This window comes from Ixodes scapularis, unplaced genomic scaffold (genome assembly GCF_016920785.2).
Source record: "Ixodes scapularis isolate PalLabHiFi unplaced genomic scaffold, ASM1692078v2 PGA_scaffold6__148_contigs__length_123643588, whole genome shotgun sequence".
NCBI lineage: Eukaryota > Metazoa > Arthropoda > Arachnida > Ixodida > Ixodidae > Ixodes > Ixodes scapularis.
Genome location: NW_024609881.1, coordinates 30,230,402 through 30,240,030, shown reverse-complemented (window position 1 = coordinate 30,240,030; position 9,629 = coordinate 30,230,402).

The following is a 9,629-nucleotide window of genomic DNA, read 5'->3' as shown; positions in this document are numbered from 1 at the left end:
ACTTCCCAATCGCTGCGATCCAGAGAGGGAGCTCGGTGAATGACGAGATTTAAAATATGTTTAAACACACTATTTTTGTGTTCAAAACACACAAAAAAAAAAAGCAGTGTGCGTTGTGATACTGATCGATGAGTTTCAGCATGTGCAATGTCGCAGCTGACTAATTTTTTTTTTTTCTTTAAGGTCTACGAATAAGTTGCTTTGGGGTGGCTCCGAGGTCAGAGCGCCGGCCTACGGATCCCCATGTGGTGGGTTCGAATCCCGGCCGAGGTGCCTGCAAGGTTAACGGATGCTTATTGCGAAGAAGGCGGTGTGTAACCGAGCTTTGGGTTGCACGTCAGAAGATCCGCCAAGTGGTCGAAACCAATCCTCAGTCCTCCGCTGGGGTGCGCCAGATACCCATCGTTGGTTTGGCACGTAAAACTCCCAAATGCAACTCTTTAGGTCTAGAGATAGCTTCAACGACCTCCCGCCGTAGATTGTGGTGATTGACTCTCTGAATAAGTGCTTTGCGAAAAGGTAAGCGTTGTGAGATACTGAGATTTAGGCAACTCCTTAAGGGGGAGGAGATTTCGTAAAAATTAACTGGCTTCCACCTGAAATGAAGCGTAGCCCGCGCCCTCGAAGCGACCGGTGGCAGCTGAAAAAAAAAAAATCCACCAGGTCCGGGAATCTTGACCATACGAGTCTGTCAATATTCCCCACCTCGGGTACTTCCCCCGAATCTCATTAGGTCAAATCATTCACGACTGCGGTGGCTATGATGAAGACTTGTGGAAACTGTTAACATCCGCTTGCTCTACTGACCTGCCAAGTCATGGTTAGCTCAGTTGGTAGAGCCCTAGCCGTTAACCTGGGAGAGGCCCCGGAATCGAATCCCAGACCAGGCGGATTTCGTCGGCGTCCACAAGTCAGTCGCCTGGAGGACGTGAGCTGAGTCACATTTCAGCTGGAAGCCAATTTATTTTAATCTATCTGAAATCCTGTCTGATAAGGCGCGCGACTCACTCTACGATGCAGTGCGCCGCGGTGACGACGTATTGCTTGTTGATGATGGAACCGCCGCAGATGTGGCCCAGATCCGTGTTCGGGAGCCGGATGAGGTGGAGGGAGATCTGCCAGGGGAACTCGAGCGGTGTGGCCGCCGTCCCACCCACGATTTGTGCGGTGCCACCCTGGACACTGCCGCTGGCAGCAGACCCTCGGACTCCGCACACTTTATTATAGGGGAAAACAATGAAAGACGTTTACAACTCCCTGAAATGCCGAACTAGAGCGCAGCTCTTGAGGAGGAGGAGGGGATGGTATAAAGGCAAGAGTATGCCCCTCCACCTCTCCTGCTCCCCTCCCATTTAACGGGAAATTTTAACTACATTTCCCGTAAAATTCAGCGGAAAACTTTTTACTAAATTTAGCGGAAAAATTTCCCACTAAATTTAGCGGGGAATTTTTTCCACTAAATTTAGGGGGGAAATATTTTCACTAAATTTAGCGGAGAATTGTTTCCGCTAAATCTAGTGGGGGATTTTTCCGCTAAATCTAGCGGGGAATTTTTTTTCGCTAAATTTAGCGGGGAACTTTTTCCGCTACATTTAGCAAAAAATTGTTCCACTAAACTTAGCGGGGAAAGTTTTCCGCTAAATTTAGCAAGACGTTTTTTTTGCTAAATTTAGCGGGAAAATCTGTCCGCTAAATATAGCGGGGAAACTTTTGCGTTAAATTTAGCGGAAACTTTTTTCGGTCACATTTAGCGGAAAAAACTTTCCTCCTCCTACTTCCTCGTGACGTCACTCGCAACCCTCGTGACGTCGCACGTGACATCAAATGTGACGTCCATATGGGAAACATCCCATAATGCAACGCGCGGTTACTCCAACGCCGACGTCAACACTCGTTTCCGGCTTGAGCGGGCGTTCAAGGGCTGCCCTCAAAAATGCCATATTCACACCAAACTGAGTAGAACTCGTTCAAGGCGTGTACACTTTACGACGTACTTGTCGCCGAGGCAACAACCGCACTTTTAACACATAATGTGGTTTATGGGTTGTTTTTTTATGTGAAAATGGTCATCAACGAGCGTCATTGATGAGCATTACACGACGTTAAGGTTATGTATAAAACAATTTCAAAGAACACAAAGTGAGCTCCAATTGACAGAGGTAGCTGTTGCGTTGAGGAAGCGCATATTGAAGGAGATATGTTTTAGCCAGTTTTTTCAGCCAGCTAGAAATAAACTGCGGCCAGCTGCAGTTTATTTCTAGGACACAACAAGACACAGGTTATTGTTGTTTTTTACTTAGCTTAGTGTTTAGCATTAAATATCGGCCGCCGAAGTTACCTCCCTTCAAGTGGAGTGTTTAGATGAGCCACGGCAAAGGCTTGAAGTCCATGGTCATAGCATGAGAGTTTGTGCAACGGAAGTTCTTCTGTCAACAGGTAACTCGCCAACGAGGAACCCAGGTGCGCTCAAAAAGTGTCACATTTTCTTTAATTGGACTGGAATCGTTTTTTGTGACCCTTTGAAAAGCGCGAGTGAAAAAGAAAACTGATTTGACATAAACAGCAACTAAAAACCGGCACCACCACTGAAAAAAAATATTTGATAAAAATTGTATTTCGCAAATGTTTTGCAATACCTTTTTCTTTTTTTTTTCTCCTGAGCACAAATTTTTAACTACCTTAATGAAGGTAAAAAAATGTTTTATATTTACTTGCGCATTGCGCAGGTAAAAAAAACACAAGCAAAAGATCTTGAACATAGAGGCGATGAGGATGGTCGTCGGCCTACCCAGATTCACCCCCATAGACGACCTTCACAAGCATTCAAGAATCAATGCTTTGTAAGATAGGGCAGATACCCATCGCATTGCCCAAGTTCAGACACTCGAACGAACCAGACTCGGAAGAGCCATCCTTAAGCTGCTTGGCAGCTCGCATGTCCCCTAGCGGTCACTCTCCCCCCATCTCCTTGGGAGGACGAGGCAGTTACGGGTCACCACCCCACAAAACAGAACGTGGACAAAGATCAGAGGAGCAACAACACGGCCAAGAAGCACGCGGAATCCGTTCGCGACGTCCGTCCCGTGTCAAGAAAGGTGCACGTCTACACCGACGCAGCAGTCAGGGAAGACGGAGGAGAAGGCCTTAAAACACAGAGCAAGGCGGGGCTTGCAATTCGGAAGAACCACTCGAACAAAGCTGATGCTTTGTTTGAGTGACTAAAGCTCCAGACTCTTGTGCGTACACACGAACTCTTATAGCCTAGTCCCACTACAGCGACAAACACCGATTTGTGTCCGACGACACCGCAGAGTTTCGTGTCGCCGATGCTGTCCCGCTGCAACGACCAACACCCGCGACAATCGCCGACACGCTCCGACAAATGATCGACGACGGACGAGTTCTTGTCTGTCGTTGGACTCGAAGCGCAGCAAGCAGTTCCACTGAGGAACGTGTCTCGGGCACAAACCTATCCTCCTCGCCCGCTTGTGCCTTCTGTTGCCTTACCTCCCACCCTTCCTCCCGTTCCTCCCGTGGCTCGATCGACCTTCAAAGAAGCCCTTTGCGGCCACTACCTTAGCCTCCTCTATACGGAGAAAGCCTGGCGCGTCGCGGGAAAAGACGGTCGCCGTAAATGGGAAAGGAGGGGCGGAGAAACGGGGGCGGAGAGAACCTTGCCTGCTGGCGCCACACAAGAGCGAGCGGCCAAACGCAGAAACAATTTTTTTTTTTCTCTTTCTTTTCTTGTCGCTATCGTGGACAGGAGAAACTCAACGTCCACCCTTTCCCGTTTCTCCCTGCGCCCGCATCTCCGCAATGGTCGACGAAACCGCGAAACCGACGATCGCGGCCGTAGTTTTCGTTTAGTCAAAACTGTATGTTTCTTTCGCGGCACGACACGATGGTCCGACGACGACGCACTCCGCTGGCACGCCGACAGCTCCGCTGACGCCACCGGCATGGTGCATTTATTGTTGCCCGCGCCCTTTCGAATCGCCGCGCCCGTTTCTCCCGGAGTACGAAAACGACGGTGACGAAAACACAAAAACAAGCGTGGTTCGGGGAGCGGCCGCTCATGACCCAAGCGCTCGCAGACTATCTCTGCCCTTTCTGCTCTGCGCTACCATATTGGTCACCGTTTGGCGCGCTCCTCCTCTCCTTTTTCCTGCGGCCGCGCGCCCTATGGCTCCGTCGTCGATGTGCCAGGCTTTCACTACTCGTTCCCGCAGTTCCGGTCCCTCGATTGCTCGTAAGCGATCGCGGGCGCGGCTTGCTTCCTGGCGCCGGGCGGTCGTGCTGCGAAAGGGAATTTGCTGTGGCTGGTTTTACCCGTGAAAACTTGGTGTCGCGAGGTGGTGCTTCAACACGCCGAAATCAACGCTCTGCATTAGGATGGTTACACTCATGTTCGAGAGCTGACCAAAGTAAGACCGCTCACCACGACGTAAAACACGACGTTCCGCGGCAAGCCATTCCGGCACACGAGAGACTTGTCATCGTGTTCTGTGATAATCGGGATACCGTATTGTCCTCCAAAAAACGCCTGCCCTCAATCATTCGGATATGAGATTACCGGCGTCCTCAAAATCGGCATGAAATTCCGTGGCGCTCACCTAGAATTTTTTGAACGACCCAAACAAGGAACGATTCGGGTATTCTAGTTCGGAAAAAGTTTGGCGTCGATTGTCACGACTGTTTGCGGAAAGTCGCCAACGGCAAATGAAGACAAGCGGAAGCATTAATCAAGAAATAAAGTAATCGTCTCCACTTTCGCCGTGTTTGTCGGCTCGTTTTATGCACAAAGAGCAAAACACGAAGACCGCGTCGCCAGACTCAGTTTGTCTGTGTATTTTGAAGTGCTTTGTTGACAGCTCCAGTCCCACTAGGAAACAAGTTTCCTTGTCCCCCTGTCCTACGCGTCGTGTCCGCGAAGTGGGACGGCGGACTCCGACAAACAGGCTATCTGTCGGTGTCGTGTGTTGCTCGTTGTCGTGTGTCGCTGTCGTTTGTTGCTGCCTGTCGTTCTAGTGGGACGCGGCTATAAGCAGGCCGCAGACACGTCCCCCACAAGACGCCCAGAAAAGTCAGGCAAGAGAAAAGGCTTTTAAATCCAGAGGAGTAGAAATAACCATCTCCTGGGTCCCGGGTCACACCGGGATCGAAAGGAACGAGAAAGCACACGAGCCCCGCGCGGGAGCCCGTTCCTTTTTTTACGGGCCCGCAACAGACCAGAGCGCGAATTTCGACTTCCCTCCGCCAGCAAGAATTCAAGAAGCCTCCGATGGCTGCCAGAAGAGGATGACCCACTAGCGAACTGATATGGTCGGCGGTTTACCGTGCGATCCCTGAGCCTTTGAACCGGAATGGCCGCCTCCACGGCAGTCCGGCCCCAATTCTAGAGACACAAGCTCAAGAGCATGCCGATGACGGATCCTGCAGTCGATGCGCAAGTAGGCAACAAGCTACAAACGCACATCTCTTATCCTACTGCTTGAAACTGAGCCGGACGCGGGAAAAAGCGGTCTGGAAGCTGCCACCCATGAGATGCGCCCATCCTCTTTTCGGGATTAGACACACTTGGAGGCAGGGCTGGGCAGAGATACTCCAAAAAATATTCGGGAATACAAATACTGAGATACATGTGTTTTAAGGCCAAAATACAGATATCGAGATACGTTTTGTCTTTTATGCAACGGGATATCCCTGAGATACTTCCGCAATAACGGCGAAAGGGTATTCCAGGGTACAGGTACAGATACTCATAGAAATACATTTGTTCCTGAGCGGTGCTACGTGGAGAGTGTGAAGTCCGTGGCGAATGCGAAATGTAATTTAGGCTTGTGCTCCCCTTTTTGTGCCATTTTATGCACTGCCCATTACCTCGAACTCATTATCTATCATTAATTCTGCTAAAAAAAAAAAACATGTCACCCCCGTTGAACCGCATAGCTACATGAACGGCAAAGACTGCGTACCAGGCTTGACAAAAGGCGTCTGCCCAAAATGAACCCTGTTTTGCCGTGAAGGCGCATCTCAAACCGTCACATTATAAGGTTCTGAGTCACCCATAGTGTAGGGAGATTAGACAACAGGGCCGTACTTTTTTTCCACTCAACTCCTTTACAGCGTTCGTTCCGCTAACTTGGAAAGAGTGGAGGGCTATGTGAGACGAGCTGATTTTAGGAAACATGATTGCGCATTGAAGACGGGGACATTTTTCCTATGTCCCTGTCTTCAAAGCGCAATCATGTTTTCTAACGTACCATACCAACTTGCCCAACAATCAGGACTTGTCAAGCTAATATTGTTTTTCTTGCAAAAAACCTCCTTTAAATCACTTTTTTTTATTGTTGGTGACTGAGATGGATCATGCTATAAGGCAGGTTTATACTTAAAATTCCGAAGCAAGTTGCACCAAACAGATGTTTTTATCCTTTAAATATATCTTAAAAAGGGCAACAAATGTAACGAGATGCCTAAGTCAGGCAAAGCATCGCGATACAAGCGATACATCTTAAATGTAATTCCCTACTGAGATGCAAATACATTTTAGAAATTATCTCGATACAGACATACAGATACTCGAAAGCATTTCCAATATATTATTGCGATACTGCCCAGCCCTGCTTGGGAGGCGCGCCGGAGTTTCGCAGAGGTGTTTTGAACTTCCCATCGCCCTCTTACCCAATGTCCCTTCGATGTCAGGAGACAAGGGATAAGATTAAGAAAGGTGGGGCAGCATGTATCAGCGTGACTTCAATTGATCTACTTGACAAGGAACGTGCCCTCCTCAATGACGCGGCCTGGCATCGGGTTCTCTAGTGATGGAGCGATATCAGAAACACGGATGGATATAAGTGAACAGTTAGGGCGCAGGCGAACTGGTGTAGGTTTACCATTTTGTTAGACCACCTGAGACTAGGTGGAAGAAGCACGACGACGTTGTGTTTCTTCCACCCAGTCTCAGGTGGTCTAACAAAATGATATAAGTGACGTTTTATGTAATAAAATCAGTTGTTAGTAGCGCACTGTGGTGTTTAATTCTCGTCTTTGTGTTTTTGTGGTTTCAGCGCTAAAATGTATTCCAAGTTCCAAAACTAACTAGCCCAACAATCTACTCTAATGAGATAATCCTTTGAATAAAGACACGTTTAATGATAATAATCTTGATTATTAGATTCTTAACAATTTGTGCTACACGTGCATAAAAATAAACAACAAAAGGTGACGAAGCTGTCGTGACAAAAAGAATCTTTCACTTACCAGGAGTGGACGACAGCGCCTTCCCCACCAGAGCCGACAGAAAAACCAAGATTGTCGTGGCTACCATAGCGCCAAACTTAAAACCAAATGGGTTGCCTTTTGAATTGGTCCGAAATTTGGAAATAAGACTTCAATAAAGCTGCAGGTGTATATTGAACGCACGTGCAATGAAAGAGAAAAGCATGCATCGAAGTCGATGGGGCATATGGTCTTGCTATGTATTCGTGTTGCTATATAATTTTCCAGGGGAAAAAACGCCATGTCATATGTTTTTTTGTGTTTGTTTTTTCTTGTACATTTGTTGCCGTTGTTCAAGGATGTCAAGGGTACCCGTCAGAGTGGTTGTATCCGGTAGCGTGGGGGCTTGAGTAGGAAACAGATGTCAGAAAAACAAAATATTAGGAGGTTGTAAACAACACTATTTTTCTGCTGCACGTGCTTAAAAAAAATATTGAAAAAGCAAACTTACCTTCACAGCGTTGTGCGACATGTTCATTACGAAATCTTTCCACCGACAGTACGTTGTTTCAATACCAGGAATATGACAACGAAGACACATTACTGATCATAGAGAGCGGAAAGTGTGAGCGGTGGAAAACAACATCAGAATGAGGTAAGGCATCTGCTCTCTTCCACAAGCACCGCAAACTAAACTCCAACGTCGTGGTTGTCTGTTTTTATTGAGGCGAAAGCCTTATATGGTCCCGTTACGCGAAAAGGCGTTGGCGTTGTGCCCGAAAGATGGCCATAAAAATACGTCATGAAGCACGCGCCGCTCAAGGTCAGAGCCGACGCGCCTCAGAAAGAAAACACAAAGAAAAGCACAGCAACCCAGATGCTTCGTCACGTAAGCTGTAATGCCGGCGGGGGTGCCGCGCCTGCGTAGTTCGGGAGCGTGGTGTCACCGCCGGACCCGCGGGATTATAATGCCTTCGCATTCCTAGACGTAAGCAGTGTTAAGTGTCTTCGGCGTGTTATTTTGCTTGGTACGACGAAATCGCCGAGTCGTACCACGTGAGACACTGCCATCAAGTTTGTTCGCTTCGTTGATATCGCGTCGATAAATATGCACTGGCGACGCGGAAGTCGCGAGATTTTTATGATTTTCATAGGCCCAACGTGAACAAGGAGTGTGTACTCTTTCTGTGGCTTAACCTCGTTGCATGTACACTCGTGAACGATATGAAGGAGAACAGCCCTCTTCTTGATTTTGACGCTCCTGCAATTTTTGGAACAAGCTCTGTTCCAGTAGAGGGCTAGAACGCAAAGTTTAGACCCCAAGCCACGTACAATTTGAGACGTTGAGAGTTAATATAGCTTTAGGGAGCCGTCAAACAGGCAAGAAACCAGGTAAGTTGTTCATTTTCATATTGCCGGCACGTGCACATGTACAGTGTTAATCACACTTGTCTATAACGCGTGAGCGTGCGGCTTTCTCCGGGGAGCGCTAGACTGGTGGCATTCGCGGAAACTAAGCTAGTCACGTGGCGCAACATGGAACGGTCCGCTCGAGGGGCGTCGTCCTGCCCACTCTATCAGCTGGCGTCGAACGCGGAAGGCTGCTCGCACGTTTTTTACAAACATCATTGCTCGAACAATAAACACACTAAAGCATGAAGGCGTATCAATAATGTCGTCATCAAAAAACAAATATATATCATAAAGCACTTTACTTTTATCGCTTATCAAGCTGATAGAGTGGGCAGGACGGGCGGCGGAGAAAAGCTCACCGGAGAAAAGCTCACCGGAGAAAAGCTCACTGGAGATAAGCTCACCGGAGAAAAGCTCACCGCAAAACCGGCAGATGCGGAGAAAAGCTCACCGCTGCTGCTGAGCGGATGCAAAAAAAAGCTCACCGATTTTTTTTTTTTTTTTTTTTTTTTGCTTAGCGGATTCTGCATTAAACGTTGTAATTTAACATTGTTCGCATTCGTCACTTTATTAAAAATATGTCTACTTTTTTTGCAGTATTCTTGAAGTTCATTGGGAATATTTACTAATTCATCAGAAATTAGTAATCACCCATTCTGTATATTATTGAAGCCGCAAGGGTACAAAATCAGAACATCGTACCCCGGTAAAAAGACAACAATTTATTGGCAACTATCAAGGTGCCATCGGTAGCTCTGTCAAATAAAGATGCTTGTTCTTAGCGAGCTAATATGAATAGCGGTGTGTGAACCGTTTCAGTTTCAAATATTGTGTAGTGCCTAATAGATAAGTAGGTGTTTGTTGATGTAATCAGTGTCGGCTACGCTTTTTTTTTTTCTGTTAAATTCACTAACAAAAGTTTAGTTGCGAGAACAGATTCGTCCTGTCGTGTTTGTTGTCTTCACTCCGTCGTCGTCGTTTGAGCGGTTTTTATC